Source organism: Protopterus annectens, chromosome 5.part0 (genome assembly GCF_019279795.1).
Source record: "Protopterus annectens isolate FY-2018-M chromosome 5.part0, PAN1.0, whole genome shotgun sequence".
Taxonomy (NCBI): domain Eukaryota; kingdom Metazoa; phylum Chordata; order Ceratodontiformes; family Protopteridae; genus Protopterus; species Protopterus annectens.
The window spans coordinates 379,976,927-379,990,113 of record NC_056735.1 but is presented as its reverse complement, the minus strand read 5'-3'; the positions used below and the strand labels follow the sequence as shown (position 1 = coordinate 379,990,113).

Here is a 13,187-nt window from a genome sequence, read left to right as displayed (position 1 = left end):
TTCTTACTTTCCCATTCTACTAATTCATTCTCACACAACACCTCAAGTTCACTTTTTATGATGGATTTGTTGCCTCCCCTCCCCACTGTTGAGCTTTGTTCCCAGGCCTCAGTTGGACTATTTCCACTTAACAAATGGAAAAAATACATATCAGTCTTAATGGAAATATATCTGTTAACACCTTATTACAGTCTGTGTTGTTAAATAAGCCTACCCCATTACATATACTATAAACTGATGACAAGTGCTTACAGCTATTGTTGTATCTGGTATCTTTCATTTTATTGCTGTAAAAATTCCTTACTAAATGAAATGGTTACTCAGAATAGGCAACTGCAGAAGTGGTTTGCTGCATCTCTTGAAAAGGTACAGCTGCGTAAAATCTTACCGTAATGGTAGATGTCTCTGCCTTCACCGCTGCAGTATTCCTTACTAATGGGGATTCCCTTTCGTGAAGTCCTCCATCCAGCCAGTTTACAAAAGTCTACCATTGCTTTAAGGTATGCTGAATGTCACCTGCACACTCCTTGCGTAAGGTAGGGCATGAAGGTGATGTTCAACATACCATCCTCAGAACAGATTGCCACGGTAGGAACAGCAGTCCAAGGAAACCAAGGAGAATCTGCACAGCCAGGAAGGGGAAAAAGACCAGGGGGATGGAGAGAGTGAATACTGCCGTGGTGAGGGTAAGGACATCTACCATTATGGTAAAATTTTACACAACTGTACTACATCCTTACCTTCACCGCTGCAGTATTCCTTACTAATGGAAGAGTGCAAAAGCTCAAGAAGGAACATGGGAGGAGGAAACAGTAGAGCCCTCCAAGAAGCCACGAAGAATGGCAGCAGCAAAACCAGCTCTGGCTCTGGAGATAAAGGTATGCACAGAAGTCTAGGTAGCAGCTTCAATTAGTGTCTAAGCCTTTGAAAAAAGCAGAAGAAGAAGCCACAGCTCAAGTGGAATGAGCCTTTATAGAAGGAAGGCTCTCGCCATGAAAAGTGTAGCAAAAGGAAATAGCCTTTGAAATCCAAGTGGAAATAGTTTGCTTGGAAACAGCCAAACCTAAAGACCTAGAAAGAAAGGAAACAAATAATTAATTTTATCCAAATAAAGTCTGAGCTGTCTATGCACATCTAACTGTCAGATTGTGGAGAGGGAAAAAAGTAAGCACATTAATAGACTAGGTGACAACTCATTAACCACCTTGGGCATGAAAGAAGGATTAGTATTCAAGGACACCCTGTCCTCATGAAACATCAAAAAAGATGTACAAGCCGTAAGGGCTTGCAACTCAGACACCTGTCTGGCAGAAGTAAGAGCTAACGAAATAACTGTCTTCCAAGAACAATGTTGCAAGGAAGCTGAAACAGCAGGCTGAAAAGGAGCCCAAGTCAATTCTTCCAGAACAAAATTAAGATTCGGGAGGAGGAACAGGCTTCCTGGGAGGTCTAATATAAAGGAAGCCTTTAAGAAATTGATTAGCCTCAAATCTAGAAGCTAACGAGGGGGGGGGGTTAAAGGTAGACAAGCAGAAAGCGCTGATAAGTGGGCCTTAATAGAAAAATAGGCCAAACCAGCATTGAGCAACTCACACAAATAAGAAAGAACCACAGAAACATTCACAGAAAGTAGGTCCAGGTCATAAGAAAGACACCAAATAGAAAACCTCTTCTATTTAGATAAATAGGATTTCCTAGTAGTAGGTTTTCTGGCCTCCTGCAGGACCTGCAGCACATCCTCAGAAAAAAAGGTGTCTATGTGGAATCAAAACCTTATCATCCACAGTGTCAGCTGAAGTGTGGACATTTGGGGATGGATGAGAGACCCCTTGTCTTGTGAGAACAGATCCACCCTGTGAGGGAACTTGTGATGAATGTCCCTGGCTAGATGCAGAAGTTGAGGGAAGCAGTGCTGTCGCGGCCAAAAGTGAGTCAGCAACAAGACTTTGGGAGCATACTGTTGAATCTTGAACAGGACTCTTGGAATGAGAGGAAGGGGAGAGAATGCATAAAGAAATATCCCCTTCCAAGAAAATGAGAGGACTTCCACCTTCCATACCAGAGGATCTGGGACTCTGGCACAAAACAGAGTAAGTTGTTTGTTCAGTGGAGAGGCAAAGAGATCTACTTGAGGAGTACCCCACTGGTGAACAATGCCCAGAAACACATCCCTGTGAAGAATCCACTCATGGGACTGAGTGAAGGACTTACTCAGATTGTCGGCTACAACATTCCGATCTGAAGGAATGTAAACTGCTGGAAGAGTCACACAATATTGGACAGCCAGATCCCATACCAGAAGTGCCAGCCAGCAAAGACAGTAGGATTTCGTACACCCCCTGTTTGTTGATATACCACATGACTCTGGTAACTCCCCATGAATACCTTGACAGGCCCTTCAGAAAAGAGAGTATGAAAAGGCCTGAAGAGCCAGCATAAGAGCCCTCATCTCTTTGATGCTGATGTGCTCCTTCCGCTGACGAGGCGACCACACTCCCTGAACCCTCCGGAAGCCATATGTTGCTTCCTATCCCACATCTGAAGTGTCTGTGAACAGATCCTGAGAGGGAGGTGAAGGCTGAAAAGAGAGCCCTGGATTCAGAGACAACCGCTGAATCCACCACAAAAGTTCATCCCTGAGACACAAGAGAAGAGGAACAGCAAAGTCTAGAGGATGTGCATGCTGAAGCCACACCAACATAAGAAACCACTGGAACTTCCTCATGTGGAGTCTGACCAGAGGAAGCATCAGAATGGTGGAAGCCATGAACCCCAGAGCTCTTAGAAACTCCCTGGATGAAACGGAGGACAGAAACTCCCTGGATGAAATGGAGGCCAGCGGAAGAAGAGTTTGAAAGAAAGAAAAGAGTTCATGCCTTTGTAGGAGGCAGGGATGCCAGCACTGGCACCATTTGAAACCCGCAACCCAGAAAGACATGAGCCTGAGAAGGAGTCAGAGAAGACTTGTTGAAGTTTACTGTGAACCCCAGGCTCTGAAGAAAAGTTGTTGTTTGTCTTTCGGCTTCTTCCCGGTAAGGGGTCGCCACAGCGGAACTCCGCTCCGCTAATGATTGGCAGTAGATATTTATGAAACGCCGAGGTGCCAGCTCAACGCCCAACCTTCAACGAAGGCACGCCCATTTACGCACGCATGTCTTTCGAATGCTAACCAACCGTGGGGAGGACATGCAGACTCCACACAGAAGGCACTCCCAGGCCACGTCGAGAATAGAACGGAAGAACCTCTTGCTGTGAGGTAACAATGCTACCACCGTACCACCGCGGCATCAGGCTCTGAAGAAAAGAAATAGTAAAATGAAGATTTTGCAAAAAGACCTCTAGAGAAGACGCCTGAATTAGCAGGCCAACTAAATAAGGAAAGATTTGGATCCCTTGAAGCCTGCAAAAGGCAATCACAAGAGTGAGGCATTTGGAGAAAACCCTTGGGGCCGTAGAAAGGCCAAAGGGCAAAGCACAGAATTGAAAATGCCAGGAAGCAAAAGAGAAATGCAAAAATCTCCTGAAAAGAGGATGGATCGAATATGGAGATAAGCATCCTTAAGGTCCAGAGACACCAGAAAGGTCTGAGGGAGCAAGAGAGGAAAAAGGGACTGAAGGGACAACATCCGAAAGGAAGGCACCTTCAGACAGGTGTTCAGATGGGAGAGGTCTAGAATAGGTCTCCAAGTACCTTCTTTTCTGGGCACTAGAAACATTCTTGAATAAAACCCTTTCCCCCTTTGGGACACAGGCACTTCTTGAATAGTACCCTAAGACAAGAGGTCCAGAAGAACCTCTGGGAATAAAGGAAGCTGTTCCCGAGGAGGCTGAGGATGGGAAATCCAGACCATTTAGTACCCTTGATGAATGATTGACAAAACCCAAGAATCCTGAGTGATCCAGAGCCAAACAGGAAGAGAAAGGTGGCTGAGAATGGGTGGATAGTCAGACAGTACCTGGTTTGTCGGGAAAGGAAGGCTTAAGAATCCCTGCAGTCTGAGTGGCCTTAGCAGGAGGAGTCCATTTACTACCTTTTTACCTTTAGAAGGAGGGCGAGATTGCCTATGAACAAAGGGTAGTTCCACTGAAATTTAGGCACATGAGAAACAAAGACATCCTTAGGCTCCTGTAAAGCCTTCCCCTTGTCCTGAAGAGACATAAATAAACCAGCAGCCACTTCACCAAACAAGAGAGCATTATCCAGAAGAGCATCCAGCAACTTAGCCTTAATATCATCAGGCAAAGGTTGAAGCCAAAGCCATGAATATCTCCTCAGAACAGAGCCAGAAGCTGCAGCCCTTGAAAAGGCATATGCAGCATTACAACTACATTTGATAGAATGACAAACTACCTGTGAGGAAGTCCCAAGCAGGGAAAGAGAAAAAGATTTACCCTCAGAGTCTGGAAGATCAGAAAGTACCGGACAGGTCTGAGAAAGAGCTACGACATACCTAGAGATATGGGTCTGATGATTAATAGCCCTAAAAGCTAGGGTAGATGAAATATAAACTTTCTTACCCAGCCTATCTATAGTCCTACTGTCCTTGTTAGAAGGCAGTAACTTGGACGAAGGAAGCAATTGAGATAGTCTAATTCAAGTCGAAAAGTGTTTGTTTGCTGTTTAATTTAATTGTTTGGCTGCCCACTAAAGTGTGCTAGCCTGTACTACTGACTTATTGCCTTTTCTGCATTTAGCGCGGAGTTGCCACTAGAACACCATCGGGCAGCGCCGGTTAAACAAGGTTAAACTATTTCTGGCTCCGTAATGTCTGCTCTTCATTTTTTCCCTTAGAACTGCTCTACTTGTAATCTAAACAGTCTATTCTCTATCTGTAAAGCTCAGCACTTGTTCCTAAAACATTTCATTTTTTAGTCAGGTAAAGCACTTCTATATTATACAAAGTACTTCACTAGCTTAAAACCCCCTTGAGTACCCACTTCCCTATAGGTCCTTTCTGACTCAGTTACACAGCAAACTTTTTCATTTCTTCTAGCATGTCAAAGGGTCAGTTGCTAGTGTCCTCTCCTGCTCAGCTGGTGAATCTGGGAATATTGAGGCAATGTTACAATTGCCTCATGTACACAGACAACCCTCTCCTCCTCCCACAAAACACAAATACATGCGAGAGATGCAACTATATAGCCAAACTGGAGGCTGAGCTCTCTCAACTCAGGACTGGCAAAACCAGACAGGAGGAGAAGGTGACCACACACACCATAAACCCAGTCTCACATAGAACTATCACAACTACAAATCAAACACATAAACACACAAAGACATACTCGGAGGCACTGATCAAAAATCTACCAAAACAGCAGAGGCCTCCAAAGCAGACACCCAAACAACTGCCACCTCATGACATAACACAAGCAACACATAGATCACAAAGTCAGTGTGCAAATCAGTCACAGCCCTTAAGGCCAAACACAATGCCAGACACACTTGTCATAGGTGACTCCATAGTCAGACACACTGACGTCCCACTCACCAGACTGAACAAGGAGAGGGTCACAGTAAGCTGCCTGTCGGGCGCTAGAATCCGCCACATAACACAAGCACTCAGGTCACTCCACAGCAAGTACAAGTATGATTCAGTCATTGTCCATGCCCGTGTGAATGACCTGAGGCGTACCTCCCTGGACTACATGAAAAGAGACATAAAGGAGCTCTCAGATTATGTAACCCAGGCTGGTATGACCCTGACCCTGAGCAGTATCCTACCTTCACCAAGAATTATGCCACAATACAGAGACAAAATGATCAGTTTTAATAATTGGCTTAATTTCTGGTGTCATTCTAAGGGGATCCAATGTCTGTCTGCCTGGAATGACATGCTTGACAAGCCACGCTGCTTCACAAGGAACGGCTTGCACCTGTCACCCCTGGGTTTCCGGATATTGGCAAAGGCTCTTGCCACCCCCATAGTGCCTTTTTTAGACATGGCTCAAATTCTAAACCCACCGCCCTAGAAAACAATAATGGAAAAAAACTAAGGGTAATGCTGCTCAATGCCAGAAGTCTAAATCTCAAGATGCACGCCCTCGAAACCCTCCTCAGTATGGAGAACATTGATGTCTGTGCTGTGACTGAAACCTGGTTCAAGGCTCCTGAGAGCATCTCGGCACTATCAGGTTTTACCTCATATCATGCGTTCCAGCCCCAAAACCCAGACCGTACCACAAAAGGAGGGGGTGTATCCATATTCATCAAGGATACCCACACCTCCAGGCTGGTGGCAACTCACGAAGCATCAGAGACCATTCAGGTGCAATTAACCATAGGCAAAACTGCTCTACAGTTTGTAGCATGTTACAGGCCACCCTCTCAAACTCAGGAACCCCACACAGCCTTCCTGAAGACACTGGAGAGTATAAATGTCTCTCCAAACACCATCATATTGGGTGACTTCAACTACCCAAACATAGACTGGGAACATTTCTCAAGCCCCAATACCCTAGCCCAAAGGTTCCTGGAGTTCATAAACTCAAATGCTATGGAACAACTTGTCACCATTCCCACAAGAGGTGAAAATATACTAGACCTGATCATCACAAACATGGGGACAAAATGCTCCACACCGGAAGTATATCCCTCATTGGTGAGATCATACCATAAACTAATCTCACTGGAGATCCACATCCAGCCCCCACCCCCAACAAAAAAGACCACAGTGAAGAACTTCTCAAAAGCCAACTTCACACTTCTTAAGACTGGTGTGGTATCCTTCAAGGCCCCTGAGCCATTGGAAAAATGTAGATGTCGAGAGAGGAATCATCTGCAGTCCTAACATATGGGTTGTCCTGCCTCAGGCAGATAGCTGCTGTCAATTGGGTATAAGGCATCAGCAGGCGGCATTTTTCCTCAGTGTTTTGCCCCCCAGATGTCAGGTGCCCCTCTAGGGGATTTGGAATTTGGATAAAATGCAAAAAACAGTAGAGAGCAAACAAAAAAAATAAACATATATATACATATATACAACAAATACACACATAATAGATTCCCAATAGCCCTGCCTAAGAGGATGCATCTGCAGTCCTAACATATGGGTAGAATACCATAGCCAACTGGGGGAGGAGGCACTAAGATGATTTATGTGTAGATAAGATTGCTTGCAAAAAGCAGCAAACAAAAAACGCCCTCTGGAATATAATATAGGTAGATTATAATGCTTGGCAATGTATGCAAGTAGCAACCTCTAAAATGTCTTTGGTAGCCACTCCTCGTGAAAGAAGCTGTAGTAGTGGCTGTGGTGGAGTGAGGTCTGATGTTTGTTTGAGTTGTCTTTCCATGAAAAGAGAAAGATCTAAAAATCAATCCTATCCATTTTGAGATTGTCTGTTTGTTTGATTTGAAATTGCTTTTTCTTCCATTCCCTGTGCTCCTCTCAGAAACTGCCTGAGTAGAGGATGTGAAGACTGGAGGATCCATGTTGTATTCTGCTGAAATTGCTGATGCATGAATCTTAATGGAGGAAGTAGGGAGGCATTGCAGAAAAAGTAAAGAAAAAATCTAATGATGTTAGCTATGTTTCTACAACTGTTAGTACTGGAGGAATGGCTAAAGGCCCATGCTGTGGTAAATGTAAAAAGGTCCTTAGCCTTTTCCTTTGATCTGAAAAAAATGCCTGCTGCCATTGAAATTGCTCTTCTCATAGCATGCAAGGTTTCCCCAAAAAGAAAATTCCTCAGGAGGAGGAGGAAGAAAGAGATTCTTCTTCTCCATCAGAGTCCTCATAGAATAAGGGAGAAGGGCCTTCTGGAGGTTTTGAGTTTTGAATAATCATCGAGGAATAATCTGTTGAAACTGGCTCAGGGGGCTCAGCCCTCTGGAGGATCTCTCCCCCTGTGAGAGGGCCTTGGGATCCCCTGATCAAAGAAGTGATCCCTCTGCCACCACAACCCACGCTGTTGAATCCCTTACAAATGCTTTCTACGAGCACCTCCAGGATTGCATGGATCAAGAAATCCCAAATAAAATCAAGACCCTTTCCACCAAAGGCAAGCGCCCGATCTGGTGGACCCCAGCCATAAACAAACTTTACAACAAGAGGAGAAAGCTACTACAAGATAGAGCAAAATCCCTAAAAGGGAAGACATCTCTGATCAATACTAGTAAAACCTACGATCACTCATAAAATCATCCAAGGCCAACTTTGAGAGAAAAATCGCCAAGGACTCAAAAGACAATCATAAGGCCTTCTTTAGCTATGTTAGAAATCTGGGTGGAAACTCCCAGATATGCTCAGAAATAGTCCAAAATGATACAAAAATCACTGAACCCACAGACATTGCAAACATACTGGCAGACAGGTTCAGTGAAAATGTCTCCCCAAAATGAGAAATATCTATCCCAGCAGAGTGTAGCCTCCCAATCATCTCAAATGCCCAGGTGAGAGCTGCTCTCTCTAAAGCTAAAAACACAGCATCAATGGGACCGGATGGTGTCCCCGGCTGTGTGCTACACAAACTCAATGAGGAACTAAACCCACACATAAGGCTGCTGTTTAATCTTAGCCTTACCACAGGATACGTGCTCCAAAGAGTGGCATACAGCAACTGTGGTCCCACTCCACAAAGGCGGTGCTTCTACGGACCCTGGTAATTACCGCCCCATAAGCTTAACAAGCCTGGTCTGCAAAGCTATGGAGAGGATCATAATGGAACTCATAAATAAAGACACAGGGGACCTACAGACATTGGATCCTACCCAATTCGGCTTTGTCAAGGGCAGATCATGCCTCTTGAACTTGGTCGACTTTTGAAACAGTCACCAAGGCCATTGATGAGGGTAAAGCAGTTCACACAGCCTACCTTGACCTTGCAAAAGCTTTCGACACAATACCTCACTCGGGTATCATAGAAAAGCTCACCAGCTTAAATGTAAACCCATATGTCACAAGATGGGTTGCAAACTGGCTCAAGGACAGAACCCACAGGGTTAGAGTTGCTGGTGCCATGTCAGACTCCAAGCCGGTCACAAGCGGTGTCCCACAGGGCTCAGTCCTGGGCCCCTCTTGTTCGGCATCTACTTTTCAGAAGTGCAGGCAAACATAGGAGGATTGTGGTTGACAAAGTTTGCAGATGACTGCGCCATAGTTGAAAATCCATCAGACACAGATATCCTTCAGAGAGGTCTCATAGAAACGGATAACTGGTGCCAGAGCCATGGCCTTAAGCTAAATGCCAAAAATGTATAGTCATACCCTTTGGTAAAAACAAGGTAACCCCAAGTTACCACATAGGTGGCAATCCATTAAGCACAGAAGAGGTTATCAGGGACCTGGGGACCCAAGTTGACAGTAACCTTTCTTTTGACACTCACATTGCCAAAGTGGTTAGGAGGACCTTCTACATTGCCCACCTGATTATGAAGGATTCACATCCAGATCAAGGGAGGTCATTGTTCCCCTGTACTCTTCACTTATCAGACCAATGATTGAGTACAATGCCCCATTCAGAATGTATCTTACCCGACACCTGCAGCAATTGGAAAGACCCCAAAAGTTCCTCACCAAAAGGATAAAGGGGCTCAAAAATATGTCATATGCTGCCCGACTGAAGAAACTCCAGCTCTATTCAGTCGCATACCATCTGCTCAGAGGTGACCTGTGCCTGACATACAAGGCCATGTCCAACCTGGAATTAATGGACATGCTCCACCTCAAAAAATCCAAATCCATCAGAGCCACAAGAGCAAGAGACTTAAACCTCAACACGGATATAAATAGGACGTGCTGGAGGGACAGATTCATCACCCAGAGACTCCCTATGCTGTGGAACAGAAAACCGGTCCATGTGAGACAGAGCACCTCGCTGGCTCTGTTCAAGAGGAATCTTGACCAGTGGATGGGAGATCGTAGGTTTACCCCGGGGATCATCTCTATATCACTGCTGGACAGAGGCATGGCAAACTAATGGGTATAGTATTCTTCAACCTAAGGGGTGGTGAAAGCCACACAACTCTGGCTAGGCTTATAAATGCCCTAGGGCAGATAGCCTAGTATGAACCCATGAACCTATGGCTTATCAGAGGCTACAGACACCACAGAGGGGTCAGCAGCAGGGTATTTAAACAAAAAGGAACAATCCTCAAGCACCCCATAAAACCAGATCAGATTTCCTAGGAGCAGGGGGCAGAGAATCTGGTGCTTTAGAGGCAGTGGAAAAAATATCCAATAAAGCAGGCAAGACAGGAGGAATGGCAGGAAATTAGGAAATTCCATTTGCAGTAACTTATAGTACCTCTTATGGATATCTGAAAACTGGGCACTATCCCACTTAAAGTCTATCATCCTTGAGATAGTGTCCCCAAAGGAAATTTCCTCAGAGGGATTATCTACAGTATGAGAATCCTCCTCCTCAGACCCGTAGTCTAAAGGAGAAGGAATCTGGGCACATTAAGCAAGGGAGTCATCATCAGAATCCACCTCAGAAGAATGCAATTCTCTGGGCCTTTTAGGAGAAGAGGCGGACCAAGGAGGAGCAGGAACTGAAACCCCTTGAGGAGGCTGCAATGACAGTAAAGCATTAAATAACCCCTGAGTAAATGCCTGCCACTCACTTTGTGAATCCCTACGAGCAGAAGAAACATGGTTAGTTTTCTGTTTCTTCTTCAAAGGGACAGCCATCCTGGAAACCTGAGAAGGCCCAGACTTGGGATGATATTCCACAACTGCAGTAGGAATCTCTTCCCTAAAGAGAAACTGCGGAACCCCACTAGACCCCTCGGAAATAGTAAACCGTGGTTCCCTCTGAATGCCAAAAATGGAAACCTGCGAGGCCTCGTCGAACGTGCTGTCCGCCAGATCCTCATGGGCCTCCAACCCAAACGCGGTAGAAGAATCTGACAACACAACCGGCTGGGCCTCTGGGTGCATGACAACCTCAGGAGAAACTCCAGGCAGAGGCTGGACAGCAGAAGATACTGGTCTTACCTTATGCACATTCTTCTTCCCAGATGGCTGACGCTCAGGGCAGGAAGTTCCATCCATAGTACCCACAGCAAGAAGCTTAAGTTGCTAGTTCTCAAGGTACAAGGAAATGGAAGAAAGCCTACTACGAAGAGTTTTGGGGACAAACACCTGACAAATTGAACAAGATGTATGGTTGTGAGCAGCACCAAGGCAAAAAAGACACATTGTGGTGGTCTTTATGGGGAATCAGTCTCCCACACTGGCATTTACCCTTCCTGGATGACATTAACCACAAACAGCAGTAAACAAACAGAAAAAAGTAACCAAAAACCCAACTGGGTACTTATCTGCAACTGTGAGGACTCCAGCAAACAGGAGTAAGCACAGAAAAGCCAATAAACAGAAAAACTGTAAAAAAAAAAAAAAAAAAAAAAAAAAAAAATGGATGTATGCAAAAGACTGAGGGTTAAAACAGCATTTGGACTGGCAGCAAAGATGTTCTAAGGATGGTACGCCTGAACGTCATCTTTATGCCCTACCTTATGCAAGGAGTGCGCAGGTGACGTTCAACGTACCTTAAAGTAATGGTGGCCTTTTGTAAACTGGCCGGATGGAGGGCTTCACGGCAGGGAATTCCCATTAGTAAGGAATACTGCAGCGGTGAACATAAGGACATCAATCAAAGTCTGGGTTCCTCCAAGTTAAAATAGGCTTTGATAGTTTGAAGTCAAGTCCAAGCTTGGCCCATTAACCCATCTGGGCCTGAGGAAACTGTGAGGAAAGGGACATTTTTTGTTACAACAAATAGATGCTTCTGTATATACCTTCAGGCTTCTTTAAATGACTGCTAATAAAGTGCCTAAAATCTATTAAATAGGATGCTAGTTTCCACGACACAAAGATGCAAACCATCCTATCAGTACAACTTTCTATCTCTCTATATATGAATTGCAAGTTCCCAGACAAAATTCTGAGATCTGCATCATAAGGTGCACAGCAGGTTAAGCTATTTCTTAGGAACCAAGCACTCAGAAGCATGTAACAAGTCATGCAATTTCCTTAAGGCCCTAAAGCCAAACTGTACCTACCTTCTTAACTCCTTCCTAACTGTCCTTACATGGACAACTACATCCATCTCATTTACCTATTGAGCTGTACCCGCCATCTTAATGAGTAGTTTGCTCCCTGCTCTTTCAAACATCAGAGAATAAAGAAGCACAATCTATTGCAATTGCGTGGTCATTAACAGGGATGCAATAACAGATTCAACCTCGTGATCAAACCACACCAGCCATGGGTAAATTCTGACATATCCATGCACAGTCGTGGATAATTGTTTAATAAAACAATGATACCATGGGAGACTACAGTAGAACAATGACACCATGGGAGACTACAGCTAAACAAAGCAGTACTACAAACTCTATTTCAATGCAACTGCCACTGGATGAAGTAGAAGTAAGGTTATCCTGCAGGTTTTAACAACTGAAGATGTGTTGGTTGGACATGTTACTAGTAAAGTGCATCATGCCCCTGCAGATATTACAAGGATGGCAGCAGTAAAGTCGGTACTGGATAGCGATACAAAGTTACTCTATAATTTTGCTACTGGTGCAATGTGTTACATTACTAGAAAAATGCATCACTGTAGTTGTGCAGCAACCACAGGCAGTAAGAATATATTGTCAAACAGTGATTTAATAGAATTACTAAACCATGGAGTATTGAGTAATTTAATAAGAGTTAGGCAACCTTTGTGGATACAGGAAGTGCAAAAGCTATATATGGGATGTTAATGCTGTAGGAGAGCTCAAAGGCCCTTGTCTCTAATACCAGATTCTCAACTTTTGACTATTTACTTATTTTATTATATTTTGTGCAAGTTCAGAATATGGTTAAAAAGCAAAAAGCTATATAAATGTATTTATACAAACTATTAGAATGAGTTTGTTATATTTCCCCACTATCGACTAAATAAAATATGAAAGAGACTTAACCACCTCAGGAAGTTCAACTTCTGAATCGAGAAAATGGCGACAGTTAAACACCCAACCACATGTAGAACGATGAGGAAAACATGGGATCAAGTGTTATTATTATGAGTATGATGATTTCAGGAAGTTTAACCCAAGGCCTGTTGTTTCAGCACCTAACAACTCCTTTATTTGGGCTTCATGGTTTCTCTTTGCCATTTCTCAGTTCCCGCTTTCACAACCCTTAACAGGAAATGCCTTTGAATCTCATAACACAGACTCCGTAAAATGATAGTTCCTA

General features: G+C 44.2%; 1 protein-coding gene across 1 annotated transcript in view; it reads right to left on the bottom strand.

Moving 5' to 3' along the window:
- The window catches only part of CPOX (coproporphyrinogen oxidase), a 342,309-nt gene that overhangs the window by 302,135 nt on the left and 26,987 nt on the right, over positions 1-13,187 (bottom strand). The gene's annotated exons all lie outside the window — the stretch shown is intronic.